The 21,967-nt window shown below is 36.9% G+C and overlaps 1 protein-coding gene across 2 annotated transcripts in view; it reads right to left on the reverse strand.

Moving 5' to 3' along the window:
* The window catches only part of LOC123312191 (nuclear receptor coactivator 2), a 175,397-nt gene that overhangs the window by 118,569 nt on the left and 34,861 nt on the right, over positions 1-21,967 (reverse strand). The window contains exons 1-2 of one of the 2 annotated variants that reach the window (XM_044896468.1): positions 20,507-20,772; positions 19,603-19,991 (exon numbers count right to left, since the gene is read on the reverse strand). The exons of the other annotated variant lie outside the window; for it this stretch is intronic. The gene's annotated coding sequence lies outside the window, so the exon portion shown is untranslated. Of the gene's footprint in view, positions 1-19,602; positions 19,992-20,506; positions 20,773-21,967 lie in introns of those variants that run through there. 2 annotated transcript variants of the gene reach the window in all.

Here is a 21,967-nt window from a genome sequence, read left to right on the forward strand (position 1 = left end):
CGATTTTAACGGAAATGGATCCATCATTAGTATTTGACTTCGCGAGAAGTTGATTCTTGAAGGTATCGAAGTTTGTGTTTTTTCGAAAAATGTTATTCGATTGGTATCACCATTAAGTGGTATTCCAATGAGCCATGATACTTTTGGAATTGACCTTTCAAAATTTGTGTCCTTGTACTTCATAGCCATTATTGAAACTTTGAAAATGATCGAAAAACCTTCGGATAGCTCATTCGATGATACTCCCTTCAAAACAACAAAAAGAACTTATAAAACGTCTTTCCCATTTCATTTTTCTGATGGACTTGGATAGTTTGGTTCAGAGTTTCAGTAGGGCGCTTACTAGGGCCATAATTTTATTGACAATTACGTCAAATCATTGAGAAAAACATCGATGGCATCTATGGCTTGCAATTTGCAAGACACAACTAAAACATCGATTGCTGAGGAGTTAAAATATTCTCGAAACCGTAGTCTTCAAGTGTTTATTGATTATGTCTGATTCTCTGGAATAACCAAGATCTAACTCTCAACATGTCGAGAGACAGGAAATTATTATTATTTCTTGATAAACCTGCGCGAAGCCATGTTACGCGTGAAACTATATCAATGGTTTCTTAATCACACAAGCTCATTCACAGCCGAAAGCAATATTTCCTTCGACTCATTGTGGTTAATAGATGGAGATACGTTCCCACGTTGTACCATGGTGTGCATACGCAATGGGTGTGTCGGACTTGAGGCTAGCATTATTTGTGTACAGTTAGAGACGACAGATTATTTTCAATATGTACCCATACACCCGACTGTGAGCCTGGGGCTAGGATTTTCTGCAATAATTGTGATTTGTGCACGACAGGGAAACAGAATCAGTCGGAATAAGTAATAAGTGTGATTTGAGGCCCATAAATGGTGGTTCGTCTGCGTTTGTGGGTGTCGTGAAACAAATTACCGGATGACAATGACCTAAATTCCAATCCAATGAAGTATAATCGCGAAAAGTACCTCAGACTTAATGTAATGAGCATTTATTTATTTAATCTGATATAAGATAGATAACTCGTTGTGTTTGCATATATGTCTGCATCCTTACTCAACTTATGGTTTGTGATTATTTTATCAAGTTACTAAATTTTTATTGAAATAGTATATTCTACAGTTTAAGTCTTATTTATTAAGAAAACAAGAACCCGAATCTATTCTGTCATATTTGAGGTCTTCGGGGACATCCAGACAAAAATCTGTCTTCGAACCCACAAGTGCCTCAACTCATTTTCAGTTATTACACCATTAACCTGTTTGCGCTCTATTTCACAGACCCTGAAATTTGTTCATATTTCAGTTTATATTTGACAGAATCTACAACGAGGGCCATAAAGGCGTCGAACGATGTATCAAAATCTTATATTAACCAGCTCGGAAAATTTATGAGGCATAAAAATCCCATTTCCAACAAGGCGAATGGGTGCATAAGAATCAAACGGAGTTGATGAAGGGGATCTCCAAGTGTCTATCGTATGATCGACAATAACTGACTCTCGGTTCGAAATATACAGTGAATGATAAATTTTCACAAAGAAAGTGAAGATACCGCGAATTTTACATGTGATTCGGAAAAACTGGTTGAGCTAAGCTCATGCAGTGAAAAGTGACCTATTGAGTATATCATTTCAGCAGTCTGGCCTGAATACTTTCGAAAAAATGATAAAAACCTAATCGGAACACAAAGTTTGTAGGATGTTTGCCTGATTTTCGTACCGAATTTAATCAAGATTCACAATGAAAATCTCCACACAATCGTCTTAGAGACTGCTGGTTTCAAATCTCTTCAGAAAATTAAGTTATTCGTATGAATTCCTTACCAAGACTGAAAATCTTCTTCACTCACCTGAAACAAAAAGAAAACCGATAAGTTGGATTCAAAAATAGTTATAGAAGTGAATTAACGAATGAAATATAATATTGAGAAATATTCAAGATGGGTATTTTATCACGAGAAAACAGTTATTATACCTAAATCTACCTTCTGCAGAATACATCGGAAACCGTTTTCATAAGGCTTATCCTCTTATAATTAACTAATAAATTTTTCCTTACGAACCATAACGCCATATCAACTTCCAATCCCTGTTTTATTATCATACCATCATTACAGACGATGCACTTTTTCAAGTCTAGCTACAAGAAATGCATTTTGCGGTCGACACATTGTATCTAATCAGGTTTGATTCATTATTGGAGCATTATAAGCATATTTTAACGACATATAGTAGAGCAAGCTGACAGTGTAGTGTAATAACAAGAGAACTTCCTGTTGATAAGGAATCTAAGTCTAGTGGACGTGAATTAAATATTGATTAAAGGATATTTTAGGAGGTGCTTGCAGAAGCGTTTCTCACTGACAATTTTCATAATTATTCCTTGTATTTCAGATATTGAGGGAGAAAACCAATAAAAAGTTATAGGAAGGACCTAAACTTGGCCTTAATTTCCGATGTAGGTCCGGTAGTTTACAGAAGAAGAAGACTCATAACGCATGCAAGATAAGGGGTGAAAAGAAGTAAAAAAATTAAAAACGTTTACAAATGTAACAAAATTATTACAGTAATCAAATACCTAGTGTTGAATTGTGGTCAATGATCGCCATCGCACTGATAAATGTTGTACCTGCACCCATCGTAAATGTCCCATCAACGACAAGTTCTAGTTGAATTGAAATCGTTACAGGTGATGTCAGAAAGGCAATACTTAATAACCCGGAAGAAATAGAATGCTACTGACAGCTGCATCATCTCTTGTTACCGAGATATAAAAAATGAACCAATCAGAAACAGTTCTTGGAGATAACTGTTTATGAATTTGGAGCAGGAAGAGGTTAAGTAGGAATAATGGAGCTTCCTGTATCTTCTATATCATATGATAAAAGGTGTATTCATCTCTTGAACACAGGCAAGCTCTAATTCATGTGGAATTCATTCTTCTCTCTTCGCAAAATTATTAAAAGTATTCACAAATGGTGAAGAATTTTCTTTCAGAAAATTGGGTTTTAGAATATACGATAAGTTCGGTCCGTTTTTATGGCCAAAAATGGATTAACCTCAGAATAAAATGAATGAGCAGATCATCTGAAGCATAATCCATCGCTGGCTGCTAATTTTTTTAACTTCTCCGGCATTTTTCGAAAAAACTGTTTGTTGAGTCAGCCTACATGATCCCACAAACGGCCCTTGCGTTTGTCTTTTTTTGGCTGTCGAGAGAAAGAGAGATCTTCAAAGCTGAAATTATAATTCTTGGAACGTCGAAAACATTCCCTACAGCCTCCTACAAATGCTGTTTGGTTAACACGTAATCTAACAAAGTCAAAAAGTAAAAATCAAGGTTGGAATTCGAAGCGTTATGAACTGAATATTACAGCGTGAGTGTCTGACTCGTACAAATATTTTAACAGTAGATTCTTGAGATCAAAAGAAACACTTTTCTATAGCATATTCCGATTCGGGCCTGATAAAAAGATACAGAGATTTCAAGTTTCATAATGGGCTGTGCCACCCCTGGAAAAACAAAATTACCTTCAGAATATCTAGCTGAATCTGTGACACTACACATCTGTGGATCTTTTAATAGAGTTGTATTCAGCTAAAGTACCCAATTCTTCAAATTTCACAGATACTCAGATATGAGGAATAATCTTATTTTATAAAACGTCAAATATTGTGGTGTGATATCTTGTGTTCGAAAAAGATTCATCGAATAAATGAAAAACTATATTCCGAAATTCATTTCATTCGACAAAACCGTTTGTAAGAATTAAAAAAAACTTTTTTTTATGGTTTTTCAACAGCCTGTATCTTTCAAACTGAGCAGATTCGAAAAAAATGGTATGGGAAAAATATGTTTCTTTCGACCTCGAAAATCAACTGTTAAAGTGTTTGTATGAGTCAAAGGCTCACCCTGTATAGACTATCTGAAACCTGAAACAACCAAAATCAGCACTATGAGACAAAGAATAGTCGAAGTAATTTTCTTAAATTGACCTAAATAAAGTCGTTCCAGCTTAGATCTGTTTTTTCGCCTCCTCTTGTCGAATTACCCTTCGGCTAAGAAAATTGACTAAATATTTTGGTGAAGATGAACCTATATGGGCGGTGTCTGACAGCTCAAAATGCTCAAAGTTGTTAATTGCCAGTTAGTGAACGCACCCTTACGTTAGGATTTGGGTTCACGTTCAATCTATCCCAGTGAATGGGTTTGATAGGTTTTAATTACTACGATAAAATGAACCTCGTGTTCGATTTGTCGTCAATCTTGTAATACCAGACCGACATTCGGAATTAATCACTTTTCCATGCCGTTTTCCCGTATTTACCGGAAATCGGGCTCTAATGGAATTCGACTATTTGTCCCAGCAAACTTAAATGAGAGAGAGGCCCGAAAAAGCTCGGACAGGATTGTTCCAGGAAAACAATTCAAAACCGCATCGCTTCAATTATTTATATGCACGAGGATATATTGAAGAATTCTTAGCCTACTATAGAACCAAACTAAATTTCAATGTCAAAATATTTTATTACTCAACATGTTCTCCTCTTATTTGTATAAATTTATTACAGCGAACCTGTCACGTCTCTAGACCTTTCAAAAAACATGTTTCTTCTTGCTCTGCAAACCAGACCTCAACAGCTTTCATTATCTAATAGTTGGAAGAAAATTTACGACCTTTTAAATTTTTTTCAGTTGAGATAAGAGATGATAGTCGGATGGAGCCAAATCTGGTAAATAACGGGGGTGTTCTAGTAATTCAAATCCTAAATCACGAATTTTTTGCATGGCAACGTGAGATTTTTGTGCAGGAGCGTTGTCCTGCAAAAACAAACCACCTTTGGATAGCTTTCCGCGTCTTTACTCTTTTATTTTTTCCCGTAGAGTGGCCAGTGATATCGAATAGTAATCTCTGGTTATTGCTCTACACTTATCCAAAAAATCAATCATGATTACTCCATGGTAATCGTAAAAAACTGAAGCAAGAACATTTCCAGCAGATTTTTGGACACGAAACTTCTTAAGTCTTGGAGAACCAGAGTGTCGCCATTCCATCGATTGTTGCTTTGTATCTGGATCGTAGAAATGTACCCAAGTCTCATCCATAGTAACAATTCGGTTTAAGAAGTCTTCATCGTTTTCAAATCGAGCACAGATCGAACGCGATGCTTCTACCCTTGCACGCTTTTGGTCAACATTCAAACATTTGGGGATCCATTTTGCAGCAATTTTTCTCATGTCCAAATCGACGTGAACTATATGATGAACGCGTTCCTATGAGATATTCAGTGCTTCAGATATCCGTTTTAGCCCAATTCAACGGTCTGATAAAATCATGTCATGAACTGCATGGATATTTTCGTGCACTGACACAGAAACTGGCCTTCCCGATCAGTCATCATCTTCAATGGAAAATTTACCTCTCTTGAAGCTTGCAGTCCAATTTTTCACGGTCGCATACGAAGGACATTGATCACCATTGATCAATACATCCTCGTATCACCAGTTTGGGGTTTCTTTTTCGTTTTCAATCATCCTGTACATTATAAGGATTTTCCTCATTAAAATGACTTTTTTCTCATTCTAATGAGTCTCATTTCTGTAATCTCAAATTCTATAATTTCGAAATGATAGATCCTAATAGATGAACTCTCGAAAATGCACCTCACTCTGATCGGTGCTTCCTAAAGAAACATGTCCACCTACGCGCTTTCATATTATATACAAGGGTATAGATACATATTCATCATTCATCTTCTACACCGCAAACTCTGTCAATCCAAAGGTTATGATTAATGCATCCGAATCGAGATATGATATTAATTCAGTCCCGTCCCTTGTACAGAATCTTCGCGAATTGAAGTTGAAAGAAGTTGTACGCCCTCGCGGCATCTCTCAGGTGCATGTGCAATGCATCAACCGCATCTTATATGGCGAGCGGTGACGATTTTGTTAATTTCTTGCAAATTCATCAGTCTCTGTCAGACGATGTTCAAAATACGGCTTGACGTGTGACATGAAAAGGATGAAATTAATCCTTGATATTGAGTTGTATTCGGAGTTAAACTCGAATATAATGAGGTGGGATTTGAAATGACACACGTAGGTGGCTACTTCAATGGAATACCAGACGCCGGCGTATGCACAAAGAGGACTTTTGGCTGCTGCAACAAGAGTTTTTAGAGGTAAAAAGGTACTGGTTTGGTCCTTTCTGCTGGGCTCTCAGAATACATTAAAAGAGATACCCAAGTAACTCTATAACAAAAGAGTCTGTTTGTGGATCAATTGCTCAACTTGATCAGGCTACAAAGTGGATTTGACATTAGAAAATTGGACCATACAATATAATAGCAACGCAGATGGGATATCTCTGGCGTATATTAAGTTTTACTGAATAAAATGCAGAATAGAACTGTATAGGTTAAAGGTACTGTCAAAAATACGCACATACTGTTTGTACACCTTTTCTTAATATTACAAATATGTAATTGCATTCAGCAGTTTCTCTGGACCAGGTGGGAGTGAAGTCTAGATTGACTAGAAGGCTACTAACACAGTAATGCTGAATCGAATGCGATGAATATTTTTTGTAATCAATGAGAATCTTACTAACATTACTCTATTGTCAGGAGAGTCAGCAAAAATTTAGGATAAAGAGACTGAAGAGGAGAGCCCTTTGACGTAGGCCACTTTTCATGGTTATGATGGTTTTAACTAGAGATCATGTTTTGAAAATCGTTGTTTATTGAATTCCTCAAGAGTTTATAAGTCTTCTTCAGTTTCTCGGATCACTCTACGGGTGGTTTGAAAGATATTGCAATTATTTGAATATGATGTTAAAAAAAGGCCAATAAGTCCATGCATGCCCTGAACTTTTTTGTCTCTTTGATTGCCCAATGTGACTGTAGCAGGACTTTATTTCAGGCTTAGAATGAAGAGTGTTAAAACACATGTTAAGCCTAAAATGTTTCCATAAACATAAATTCTTGACATATTTCTAACAAATTATAAATTGAATCCCAAAAAATCGGGAAGAAAGCAACTCTGGAGTTTGGGTTACCGAATATCCAATTTTATTCATCTCAGGCGATGCCGTCCATCATGCCGTCGTCGATATGTTGGCTGTCAAGCAAGAGGATGAGCGCAGGTTGGTTTGGGGGCCAGTGGGACAGAGCTGGGGCTCTGTGGGGGGGACGCTGGGATCACTAGCCGCGCCAAGGCCAAGGCTGACTAACCAAACGGCAGAGCAGCTTTCCTCTGGACAGGAACGTCGTCGGTTCGAAACCAGCTGTCTTGTATTGTTTGCGGGACGTCATAAGCCAATTTTATCAACGTGATGGATTGTTTGGCGTTCCCGTTTATTATGGGAATCCCAGCAATCTCTTCCAATATGATGAAATATGTCTGCCAATTTGGTCCTGTCGAATAACGATCCGGATCGATTCTCCTCAGGTTCGAGATTCCTCGACTGAAGAACTATACGCTGCTTTATTGGTCCTTGGGTCTCACAATGATTGATACCTAATCTTCAGGGACCCACTCTGAGACGAGTAGGTCTACCAGGACTATCACAGGCCATTGAAAACAGCGGCTCTGTAGGTCAGCAGAACCGAATTGTATAACATATTGACAACTCCTAAGATCAAATTCAAAACCGTATCGTTTCAACCTTTAGTGTTACAAAACCCTATATATAACTCCTATATTTTCAGTAGGGAAGATGTGGTGAGTGGTACCTCATTTGAAGGGCTTTTCTATTCTGAATTGAGCATATATATTTTTTTTTCATTCAATATATTCGTTTTACGAGCTTAAGATCGAGATCTCAAGTATCTGATATCGAATGTTGTGTGGAAAACGCTCTCAAACGGATCTAATGGTTTGGGACCATTGAAAGTGGTCCAACATCCAAAAGAAATGTGCTAGGGGCATGAAATTACCAAATTAGGTTAAGGACAATCGAATTGATGCTCAGTGACAGTCCATTGAATCTTTTTTCTTATCAATCAGTTTCAGGAACCATCATAGGTGATAGAAAACCTTTTAAATCACTAGAAATATTTCCTACAATGGAATCTGTGAATCAATCATGTGACATGTGACCATCAATCTTGTTTCGTGCGAAATATTGCCCAATATAGGAGGAAATGAAGTGGGCTGGGGTCAGGATTGATCGAGGATCCTGCCCCATACACTAATAAATAGCACACACATGGCACCTGTGACTCGAAATAAACCTCAGGTATGTCTACGAACGTCAGTTTGATCCAACTTTTCCCAATTTGTTCGTCCACAGATATAAACACGCTGGTTGATTTATCTTATAAATTAACCCGACTTGTTCTTGAATGAAAAAATGAGTTGATGTTACAATAATCGTCACAATCTGAAAAGAAAATGGGTCAAGAAACTCTCAATATTTTCTGCTATTCATTACCATGGAAATCCTATACATACGTGAAAAATTGACGGGGTTATCCGAACAAATAAAAGAATACCTAATTGAATGGGGTTATCGGACAATAAAGAAGACTTCTCTCCAGAATTAACTGGAGGTTATCAACTACTCCGAATTTGTACTATGCCCAGAAGAAAAAATTTAATTTTTCTAGGATTACACAGCCATCTCAACATAATATAGCATATAGGGAGACAACTACTTCAAAGAAATGATTTGAAGTAGAGATTAGACTGCCAACATTCACATACAAATTCACTATTCATTTCTCAAAAGTCGACCTTTGATATCCAAAATTTAGCGAATTTTTATCAGACATATACTAGACGAAAAAAAAATTCTTCGGAATGATTAAGAAACCATCATAAGTGATGATAATCGCCAGTAGTACTCGAAGGAGGTACAACACCGCATTTCGCTTTGCATACAACCATTTGAATCGGCTGGATACGACAAGGAATGTGACATAAATTTGTCAAACAAGCGCGTGCCTCAGATAAAACCATACGTAACGCCTTCGTCTAATGTCTGGTAGTAGAATTCCGCCAGACCACCTCAGAGGTTCACTTCTCACGTCAAGAAGTCGCACGAACGGGGAACAAGAATATTAACGAAGAAGTGAGGCTGTAAACATGTCATCTCAAGTGGTGCAATTCGGGCTTCGTTCTGAGTAAAATGACCAAAACAGCGAGAGTCCAGTTTGGTATTTGCACAGCTAACCACATCGGCACAAGCTGAATAGAGTAGTAATGATCCTGCTCCTAATAAATGTTTAAATAAATGACATGCAATCATCCTAATCTAACTCATTAATTTTCTACTTAATTTTCTACAGCAAAGAAAATCTTGGTAGTAGGATTCACTGAGCAATTTCCATACTGCGGTTTATTCTATCCTATGTCTCGCTAGCAATCCTTCTTGTTAATATCAAGCCGAAAATGAAAGTGAAAATGGGTCTACCATCACCTGACCAGGATAGCGCAAAAAATAGCAGTGGGACACACCTGGTGCTGAACATTTCTCGGAATATCTGTTAATTGGTGTGGGCCTCTGACGCCAATAGTGTTTCGCTTTCCAAATTATTCTCAGACTAGAATCGTTTCCATATTTCAAAACGGCTCGACGACGGTTTTCTTTGATGTGGAAATCCGAAAATTGGAACAGATGTTCCAGTGGCAAAAACGAGAGCTGAAAATGTGGATTTCGATTTCTTTCAACATCTGTTTTACAGCCAATTATTCGAATTTCGTTTGCGTCGTGTAGAAAGATCGCAGATTCGAAAGAAATTACAAAATGAACAGAAACAGACAGCCACACATGCCGTTGAAATGAAAAAAGGCTTGCCCTTCACTTTGAAAGTTCATAATAACGAACTTGGGCCTAGCATTCTAGTTTGATGTACTGGATGCTGTTTTGATCTGTTCAGGGAGGAACAGAAGGAAGAACTGGGACACCCTAGTGTGAAATTTTTTTAAATAACTCACCACTTAAATTGGCTTAAATTGCTAGGACTTTGGACAAATTTATTCACTGTAAATTACAAAAAATGAGGTTAAATGGTCCTCGAAACGTTTTTTAACTGGCAGTGAACAAAATTGTCCACATTTCTGGCAATCGTTTGAGTATAGTTCAAAGTTGTGACCATTATTTTGATGTGCGTCTAGTCTTAACTTAAGCACAAATGGAGATAAAATAAAGTATGTACAAGCAATAATACTTGAGCTCAAAAAAATTGGACAACCAATACAATACAATTAATTCTTCTACATCGCTTTAATAATGAACCAAACATAAATGTTTTCTGAAGATAACTATTGCAGAAACATCTCCTCTTATGGATTATAATTCACTGCCATCTAGATCCCTTCAGGGGTTAACTGCTAGAGAAGGCAGTGTAGTACATATATATGGATATGATTAGATATGAAGATCCCCTGACCTACATAAAATAGAGCACGCTTTAAACCAATTACAGAGCCTTTGATACCCACAGACCATAGCCAGAAACGCTTGAACAGGTCTGAGGCCTTTTCCCACAACTTTGGCAAAAAAATACCGAATTGACCTAAACTTACTCAATAGCTTGTTGGAAAGCATGCAAAGAAGATGCCGCGCAGTTATTGATGCACGTGGAGGTCTTAATTCTTAATTCTACATTTACTGCGAAATTTCGAGGAAATTTCGACAACTCCTTCACAATTTACAAATAACGAACATAAGCTTGAATCAGGAGGAATTAACCATCAGTATAAAATTTAGTGATGATCCGCAAATCCTCACTGATGCATTAAAATTTCATAATGAAATTTTCCACGTGCTTACATAACCAATTTCTAATAACGATATATAATTTCAATCAGTTTATAACGAAGCAGGATCTCCTCCCTGGTGAATCGATTCCATTTAAACTTCGTTAAACCAGAATGGAGTAGGTGTAAACACCGAACTCTGATTCGAATCCAGATATACACCAAGTAATTACCTAGTGGGGCATTAATGTTCGGCTGATTCAATCAGCTCAACCAGAGTTCTGTGGGATAATTTGAAACAATACATGTTTCTATGCTCTCAAGATTCCAATCGAGGTGATTTGTTGTACATGCACTCGTATAACGTTATTTATGTACATGATTCGCAATATTTGTAATGGATTGGGTGAGATCACGATTTTTAAGGGTATCACAAGGAAGTACACCATGAAGGTATCTGGCATTTCCTTAAGCCTTCCGAGGGAATCAGCGTGTTTGACCACCACCAGTTCTTTGGATTATTTGGAGCTGTACAGGATGCAAATCACTCCACAAATTGTGATGGCTTTACGATCGGTAATTGCATATTTCTAGCAAAGATTGGAAGGTCTCCCAACAGCCAGACATTCCTCTAACCCAAATATGCGCCTGTCGGCGATCATACGTCAAAAACGTGAATTTAAGACCTCGTAAATCAAAGTACACCAATCATTATGTCATGCGATGGTTAACTTTATTGCTATATTAGACCAAAGATGGGATTAGCTGCATTTCCTACTTCGCCAAATTGACCAAGCATGGGGAAGATAAAGATGCACGAGTTTCATTAAGTTGAAAATTTTTCTGATTTACTTAGTTTGATGACTTTCTTGTCGGTGCTTAAAATGCAGCATAATGCGGGATTATTTATTGATCATGAATTTTCCATTAAGTGTACAGACTAGGTTTTATGAATACTCATTATTCCATAAAGTCGCATGACTATGGAGATTATGTTGAACTGCATTGTCATCCAATTCATTGGTTGTATGTCATCAATGCTGCCACTCAGTGCACTCGGATATTATGAGAATTGCATTTATATTCAACGAAATGAATAATATTCAGGGAGATATTTTAAATGCAGGAGGCAAGATACTCCTAAGCACAACGTGGTTCAGAATCAAAACACCATCACTTATCTATGTTATAATGTGTATAAATCAGGTATTCCACACAATACCTGGCATTGTATAGAATGCCCAAGGCGTCCAGGCAATGTTTTGACTATGTTCTTCTCCATTAGATACATACTTTGCCTAGATATTGCATACCATACCCAGGGATTGTATAGAATATCTGTTAGACCGACAGCAATGTGTAGAATAAGTTGAATTTGGTCCATTTCTCAATGTTATGTAAATAATTACCCACCTTGGACCAATTTGTGGAAGAAAATTCATATGAACTTAGATTTGAGATACGAGAATCCCTGTGACGTGTCCTCTGATTGAACAATCCCATCAGAGCATCGAGAAACTCAGATGTCGGCGAAATAATCGTTAGATTCATCTCATCTCATCACCGATCATTACGTCAATGCAAGTGGGATAATTTTAACTGTGTTGGCAGGCACGGAGCGAGCATATTTAATAGATTCAACGGCGTCATAATAGACGTGGAAGTACCTCTTCCAACACGTTCATATTGACATATCTGTTTTATGAATTTATATAGAAAGAAGCGCATAGACTGCTAAAAATACATGCATGTTGGACAGGTCAGGTTCATAACTCACGCGGACTGGTCTATTCGAGGCTGAAACCAAACCGCAAGGCTATAGGTAGCTCGGTCTGCACGAGTAGAATTAGAATCTCTTATCCTTGAATATATGAGGAAACTGTTTATGTATAACATCCATATTAGATTGGATGCTCCGATTATGAATAAAATATTATTCGAATACGATAAATCCTGTGAAAATTCTAGAGCCAAAGGGCATTTGATAAGTTTAAAGAAACAAAACCAAGTGATGCTGGATCAAATTTTCATCTTAGGTTTTTTTATAATAGGTAAAAAAAGATGATGTCAGTTGAAAATTCGTCAAGACCGAACGGTTGCTTCGAGATAGCTGTGGTTCTCAGATTTACTACTAGAAGAGTTGCTTCTTCGGAACGTGCATAGTTTTCCGATCTTTGATGATTTTTCTGGAAGATCAACTTTGGGGAGCAACAGTAGCCAGAAAAAAAGCACTGGGCATATGCTGATGTTTCTGCATATAGAATGAACCTTTGCGATTAGAAAAGTCTAACTTTCATCCTCCTACCATGAACAGTTTAGACTTTATGATTTTTTCCGCGAAGGTCCAACATTTCCAATTTTCCATCGCCCATAACTCGAAAAATAATCCCTTCAGCAAAATTCTGTTTGCATATTCGTGATCTACACCCTCGATTTAGTACATAGTCCAATTTTGGTGGAAATCGGGAAGATCGAAAAATTTTCAATTTTTTCCATACATATGTATGGAAAAAATTTTTTGAAAAATATTTTTGGCCTCCGATCGAAACCAAATTTATAGTGTTGACTAATTCGAGGGCGTAGATAACGAATATGCAAAAATAAATTTGCTAAAATGATTATTTTTCAAGTTATGGTCGATGGAACATTCGAAATATTGAACCTTCGGGGAAAAAATCATAAAATGTAAACTGTTCACGGTAGGTGAATGAAAGTTGAACTTTTCAATTCGCAAAGGATCAATTTATCACCAAAAAAATCATCATATGTTCAATGCTTTGTTTCTGGTTTCTAGAGCTCCTCAAAGTTGACAAATTCCTTCAAAATTTTAAACTAATTTGGAACTATTAATAATTTTTTTTCAGTAGAAGCTGTGTTTTACTTTACTAGGTTCAGCTCTTCAGCTGGTCCTTGTATTTGTTGGAAAAATTATATTAGAAAAATTATGAAACTGAGTTATACACAGAGAAAGGGTGAGCGTTTCATTTGATGAGAGAAATCTTAAGATTGGACTAGTATATTAACCTGCAGTTCTCTCACTTCAATTCTCATTAGTTCCTATACATATCAGTTGACCATCATAATCTCTAGCACAAAAAAGTGCTTTTAGAAGGATAATTATTACTTTCCTAATGGTAAGTATGTATAAATATCATCAGCTTATCTAGAGAATATTTCATTTTCCACAAAAAGCGTCGCTATCTCCAACCCTAGGAATCTCCGTGAAAGGAAAAATGAATCAAAACGAATTAAATATAATCTGGTATGTCGTAACAACCATATTCCGGTCGGGTTACACATGATTAGTCGAAATTGTCATTTGAAGAACCGGTCTAGGTATCGCAACCATTTTAATGCATGGGAAGACAGACAATCGTCTCAGGAAATTTTTTTAGCGCTCATTGTTCCACGCCATTACACAGATTGATGAAAAGAATCATATTATGTTCATAATGGCTATGTAAACGCGTATGCAATAGGTTGTCGAGTTCTTTAATTGACTGAATTGAGAATGAATGGTTGTTTCAGTCTTAAATCTTGTAGATATCACTCACGATTAATTGTTGAATGCGTAATAACATAGCGCGAAAAATTCCATACTGAATTTGACTTTTATTGCTTTCTACTTTCTGCATTTCTCGGATTCCTGTTCATGTTAGTCTCAATAGAACACTTATTTGGATAGATATAAGGTCAAAACACGACAATTTTCACTGTTTCACATATAGGTATTGCTTTATCATTTCAGATCGAGCAAAGAACAAAAATCATCTAGTTCCCAACTGTGAGAGGTCTGCTTTTCAAAGTTTTGAACATTGTAGGAAAAACTGGACCAGAAATTCGACATAATATATGTTCATCTGTAACATCAATGGAAGTTCGAAATATAAGTTACGGTATATTACATTTCATTCTTTCTGAGGTGCGAAGACCTTGCTTCAGGTTGGTTAATTAATTTTTTCTTACAATTTGGATTTTACTGTTCTTGAAAAAAGATACCAAAAAAGGATGAAAAAATTGGGTATTACAGAAGTACTCAATTAGACTCGATAATAAGACAGCGCAGTAGAAAAAATTTAATAACCGAGTCTCTAATGACAGAAAAAACCTCAGCATATTTAAAATCAAACATTCTGGACATAATTGGTTAATAATATAGTCAGGAGAGTTATATCTTCCGACGTTCGTAGTAGCATAATATATAAAACATGCATGACTTTTGGCTGTTTCGAAATCGGTGAAAAGGAAACGGAAAAAATTATAATAAAAATTTCGGCACACTTCAAAGGATCGAGTTTTGTGGCTCATAACTAATGCAATGTTGGAGCAGGTAGAACCAGTTCTAGAGGCTCTAATGAAACATTTGATAGCAGGTCGAAGAATGAACAAGTGTGCCTTATTTGAATATTGAATGTCTTCCAAATAACTCGAATTATTCGAACTTGCTGTTTCCTCGGCAGTTTGACATTTCATTCAGAATCTAGTTAGAGTAATAAAAAAGTTAGAGTGGAGTTGGAAGCACCGCTTACTGCGATATGCAAATTCAATGTTCAGTAATTTCGTTTGATCCAATGAAATAGTGTTTTTATTATTTTGTTCATTAGTTTGCAGACAAAACTGTGTCGATTAAACGGTACATATGTGTATCTCGGATCTAAAGTCTGGATCGTATAGATTTTTGAAATTCAAAACGGGTACAGACCGCACATATATCATTTCCAACATTGTAAGTGAATACATGGCAGGGTATACCTACTGCTTCTGAAATAACGTTGTAACATTGATGGATGGAAATTCCCAAATATCAAATATCTGTCAAGATTATTTTCAGCATAATTTATTGCTCTTACTCGATATAGCTACAGTGCAATAAAGCTGTAGGCAATGATTGTAATATGACAGATACAATGAGTCGTATGCAAGGAGAAGAGTATTTCCATTTACTTTAATACGTTCTTTGTCAGTTGTTTATAAAATGTATCTATGAGTTCATTTCAATAAACTGAAGTAAAAGTATTGACTACTTCTTTATGTATATGGTCCTATCTCTTCAGATAATTCAGTGTACAATGATGTAAACAACTCATGTCTCTAAAATATCATCAGTCATTGTACGTTTTCAATAATTTCACTTGGATAACAATGAGGTGGACAAGAAAATCGTAGTGCTAGGCCAGTACAACGATTCACATTAATGTCCCCATTCCACATAATGCTCAAAAATAACAACAGTTCTATGGTCAATTGAACAGTGATGCAATAATAGAAGATAATGATCCCCCGTCTCGTGTTCTATCACGAAAAATGATGTGTTAGGTCCAAAAACCTATGAATTATTCATGGTGAAACAAATTTTATTCGGACGTAAGAAAGGAGGACTATTTGTGAGGATTCCATTATCCTTGTATCGCTGAATAATACCTATACTTCTTTCAGATTCCAATTGCATCGATAAATTTTTATTGCCGAGATTATCACTTTTGTAAATGGCTGATTATAAACAGTTTTTATGGCTCATAATTCCAGGTTCGGAAATTAATCCAAGACTAAGGTTATTTTAAAGTCGATATCATTGTGAATCAAGAGTCACAAGAATGGTAGTTTCTCTTTTACTGCGCATTGGAAAATCAAAAGTGTCGCAGGCATCTGCGAATTATAATCGTATGTATAATTCCAATAGGGTGAAACATTCCACGTATTCGTGAAATCTACCCTGAAGAACTGAACACAATGACAAGTGATGTGAAATAATCTTCCAGAACACCTATTTCATTGGGATAGTTTTTTTTTCTGGAAATATCTCACATTTGAAGTTTACGGCCCATAAATCAGTTGAGTCATAAATGAAGAACGGATTCGAAAATTACAGTTGATGTAAGTATCGATTTTAGCGTGACCGCCAGCTCCAAATTCAAAATTTCACATTTTGAAGGGAACTAATTGATTAAAAACGAATACAGCGAGCAAATGTTTCGGGCCTTGATATTTTGCCATCTCATTATTTCAATATGGGAAACGGCGTATCAAAACCATCGGGGCTAATCCTAAAACCTCGTAAAACCAATTTAACTTGAATCGGAAATGCGCTACGATTATATTCCCATGTAATTCAAGCGCGAAGTTAAAGTGATGTGTATATTCAATATAGCTAATTGCGAAGTTGAAAGGTCAAGCACGTTTCCAATAAGTTTGGCGATGCCTTTCGCAGGTTATTTAATGCTCGTGCGATGAATTCGCGTAGATCATTGATAGAAATCATTTTTTCGTTTTGAGGTGCGGACAGAACCGACTCCAGTAGAATTTTGTTTGTACAAAGGGTTGGTAACGTTTTATGAGGACGAACAGGGAATCAAGCACTCTCATTTTATTATCAGAGCGTATTATTTATTGTTTTACACCTGGATCAGCGGGTTCAAATCATCCATTTTAACTGTCAATTGAAAATTCCTGTTTAAATACAAGAGAAGTGCAAAATTCATAAGATTTTCAAGTTGTTCACATTTTCATTGTCAATTTCTAAAAGCCTTCTTTCAAAGTATGTTTCAAGACTCTTTCAAGTATTTTGCCATATCCGCATTTACTGTATCTGGACTGATAAAATATTCTAAAATTCTCAGCTAAAAGAAGCACTCAAGGATTCTTGAATTTTTCACAAATATTGATAGATAAGGTTTTGAATAACCCGTAAAAAACTAGATGCAAACAAGAATATGAACAGATGAGCTAAATTGGATCATAAACGAAAAAGCTTTGTTAGATCTAACCAAAATTCAATGTAACTGAATAAGCATGAGACTTTATAAAACAATTGATTTGTATGGAATGCCAACAGAACAGAATATATTTGGCAGCTGAACATGTCAAAAGGTGAATGAAGATGAAGCAATTTTGAAAGAGGCGTTCAATATATACCTCCAGAGTCTTGGATTGTATCTTGATTAATCCCAAATCAAATAGAAAGAAAAATGTTTGCCTGTAGTGAGCATTTTCAGATGGTAATCTTTCGTACCAAATTTTATGGGGTTATCTCCAGATTGATGAGATGTTTTAGTTCCTTCTTGAAATAAACATTGTCGAAATTCCAGAAAAATATCATTGAAAATAATGAATGAACAAAATTGTTTTACTAGATTATAGAAACCTACTGTAGGAGGCTCGTCCTGTGTATTTAAATTTCACGAGAGTGCTTTGACCTCATTTGCTCCAAAATAACGATTTTCCGAAAAAAAAATACACTTTTATATGAATTCAAGCAAATATGGAATAATTAAAAAAATCCAACTCCTCATCAGATACTCGTGAATAAAATTATTTCGGTATCACGATGAGAAACTCTCAAAAAGCGCCACGGCACAGGTACTTGTTTATGAAACGTTAAGAGAGCGTCCAGAGTCGATGTCCCCTGCGCCATGACAGCTCAGAAAGTACAAAACCCTTATCCAATTTGGGCGAACGGATAATGAACTTGAAACTGTTGTGGGATTTGTATCCCAAGTTCGTTGACCGATTTCAGCGTCGAGTGTCATTTGGGTGATATCGCGATAGATTGTTCCTTGAATTTTCGAGTCCGGTCGCCAAACTTGACGATCTGACAGTTGCAACTGGCTGATACCTCCTGATTCGAGATCCGAGCCCAGATCATTTCCAGAATATTCAACCAATGGCAAAAAAAGGATTTGATATGTCATTCCTCTGTCCGAAAAAATTCGTGAATCGATTATTAGGTATAAACAAGCTGTCTAGCAGAGGTACCATTTAGGTAGATTCGCATTTCGCAGGTAGACTCGGACTAGGCGAATCCAATGCACTAGCTGCGTCAGCGTACAACGGCCGATAAAAAAAATTCGTTATCAAGTAGGCCATGGAATTTGGGAGTCGGTACCATTGATACCATTTTGTTTTAGTCCTTGATGACAACTGACAGTAAGCTTTTGGAATCTTGGAAGAATCTAACAGTATTTCTTTTTCAAAAGTTTGTTTAGATACGTCGAAATACAGGTTAATGGCATTGCTATGTTCATTATATTATATATTTCTCGAATTTCAAGAAAAAAACTTCAACTCTAGATTTACGTGTAGCAAAATTTTGTCTTAGCGAATATATTCACTTCTTCTTGGTCTACCTCTTGAAAAGGGTACCTATACCAATAGTTTCAAAATAAAAACAAGATCTTATTCTGGAACTGTCATCGCAAGTTATTGCATTTATGGATTTATTGACATCCGGGAAGATATGATTGGCGTCAGAACAATTTTCTTCGCATTTTATAAGGTCGACATTCAAAAGAAGTCTAAATGTGTTCACCCCTCGGTTCAACCAAATGGATCACAGCAGATTCAAGCATATCGATATGTTTACGACATTTACCGCTAGCTATAGGTTTATCTTTGTTGAAAAAAATACTAGCAGATCCTTGGAAAAAAACATAAATCCAACTCATGGTAAAAGTAAGAGCTGAGCACGACACTCAAGTATATAAGAAGCTATTCCACAAGTCCACAAGAACTCTTTATTGAACTGTTAGGTCAATACCTCCATGATTGCTTTTATCGAGATTCTGTACACAACTCTTCAGCTCACACGTGATGATCTTTACCAGGCTCATTGCCTAGTTCATTGCTGATTGATGAATTTTCATCTGTCGTCAGCCACCATTCACACATGTTGTGAATAACAGTAAATGCTGATCTTCAAAGCCGATTAATTAAGCAATACAATGCACCGCAAGAAGCATATGGCGTGACACATATATTTTGCCCTAATGATGATTTATTTTGTCTGCACGATCTTTAGGTCATCTTCTATAAGCTCCGACATCCTCATCGGGTAGAGAACACGACATTTGATCAACTCACCCTGCATTTTCAGACGGTCCGGCAGGAAAACCAACATCTGTGGGCGCAGCAGCTGGCGGCACATAGTCGAGCCTATCCAGAGAACCAAGAAGAACGGATGAATCGCCAAGAGGAAATTCCTGCGAGAGCAGATCCACAGTATCCGAAAAGGAGGCGTTGTCCACAGCCTCTCTTCCCCACGAGTAAAACAGCTTGAAGGCTTTTTAGAACCACAAATATGAAGAATCAACTGACTAAGTCAGTTACGGTTGAACTGGAGGAAACGCACAAAGACATGACAAGAACGTCATTGTACTCACAAAAAGTGGCGAAGAACTGTTGTCACAAGTACCTTATCACAGGTATCACTTTTTATGTCACAGTTTTTCTTATATTCAGCTGAATATTCACTGTAAGGAATGTCAAGGCGTCAGTAAAATTTGATAATGTTGATGAACTCGTGATTAGGATGAAATGAAGGTTAGGAATGGGAGATTCTAAGGCATTGTTATATAATAAGAGATACAAAGAAGTGTAATAGAGTTTATTCTAGGTTTTACGGTGATAACTCAACTTCAAAAGGTTCGAGAAATGAAAATTTCCTATTTTTCTGGTTCTCATTACTAGGAATGATGGAACCAAGCATGACAACTGACCCTTCTCATTCCAAAAATGCTGATGTTAAGCCTTATCTTCGTTCAGTAAACGAACGCCTTGGAATGCATGCTGTTGACTACCGAAAATGTATTAGTAGCGAATAAATGAAAGTGAGAAGCTTTTTGCGCTGAATCTATTTCTTGGCAGCCACCGAGGATGTGGAATATGGACGCGAACATTGTCCGCCTCGCAGTTTGAAAATTCCTGATGAAAATACCGCGTACGAAGAATGACGACCGCGAGATCCAGTTGGTGACAGAGTGCTTACAGTGAACATTCAACTAGTTTAATCCTGTTCAAGAGGAACACAGAGAGGTTCACACACTGAACACCGACGACTGATGAGTCTTCTGAAAACTTTCAGACAGCACAAAGGTTGCACTTCTCAGTTTATGTCTTCGGCAAGAAAACTTTTCTGCCAGAAACTAGATATGAGTTGTCGAAGAAACGCGTTTCGGCCTTTTTAACGTTGAATCGTCACGAATAGGCGCTGTGGAACGGAAAATGAGTTGAGAACTTCCCGCTACGCCAGCTTGGTGTAGACTGATATTTAGAAGTTGTATCGTGGCGCGCCGCTAGAGGGCCCCCTGGAAGTATATGGTGTTCTCGAACGTCTAGATATACAATGACGACCGCTGCACCAACTTGGATAAACCGAGGAATGTTTATCTTTCGTAATGTGTTATAGACACAAACTAAGAGCTATGACGTAGCGTTGCAACTTGTGAAAACAATAGTGGGAAGTTGGTCAAGTCTATGACGGCTTAGTTGTGATGTAGGAGAAGAAATTTCGGTAAATCTATGGTTACTGTCAAAATCTATGAGCGAAGATTCTGTGATATATGGATCGTCAGATTGGTCCTTCCCACCGGATCGCAGGAGGATTCAGTGCTCGACGATGAAACTTCATATCCACTAAATCAAAAGCCTTCTAAGTCAAAAGTATTTGGACAATGAGTGTCTCAACTTTGTACATCCTCGCATTATATTCATAACTTATTACAAAGAAATATGCATTCAGAGTCTACATGAATGTTTCTAGGAATGCCAGAGCATGTAAATTTTGATGTCCATAGATGCTTATGTGATTTACAGGTTTATAACATAAAAAACACTGTCAACCTTGCATAGGATATCTGCAGAAGAATTTTCAATGTATCATTGAATTTGCAAAGAAATATTTGAAAGATACTACAATGAAGAATATCTGTAGACTGAAGAAAGGGATCAAGTAGGTATTTCCTGTGGACAGTTACAATCAGCAGATCAGATCTGGTATCTAGAAGCATGCAGCTTCTAGATTTTGTTCAGAGAACTGATCTGGAGCGAGGAAATAACCTCCTTGAATCCATTCTATTGAAAGTCTGGAACTGGAAGAAGAGCAGCAGATGACTTAGTGACAAGAACATCTCTGACTGGTGGCACAATAGATCTTATAATGTCCCAGTGCAACCACTTCTTAAATAGACGAACTACAATCCACAGGATATCTGGACCAAATATGCATAAGATATCTGTAGACTGAAGAGAGGGATCAAGTAAGTATTTTCTGTGGACAGTTACACTCAACAGATCAGATACCAGCCCATGCAGCTTCTAGATTTTGTTCAGAGAACTGATCTGACACTTGTGGATTGAGGAGCGAGGAAATAACCTCCTTGAATCCATTTTATTAAAAGTCTGGAACTGGAAGAAGAGCTGTAGATGACGTAGTGACAAGAACATCTCT

The sequence above is a fragment of the Coccinella septempunctata genome, chromosome 4 (genome assembly GCF_907165205.1).
Source record: "Coccinella septempunctata chromosome 4, icCocSept1.1, whole genome shotgun sequence".
NCBI classification, from domain to species: domain Eukaryota; kingdom Metazoa; phylum Arthropoda; class Insecta; order Coleoptera; family Coccinellidae; genus Coccinella; species Coccinella septempunctata.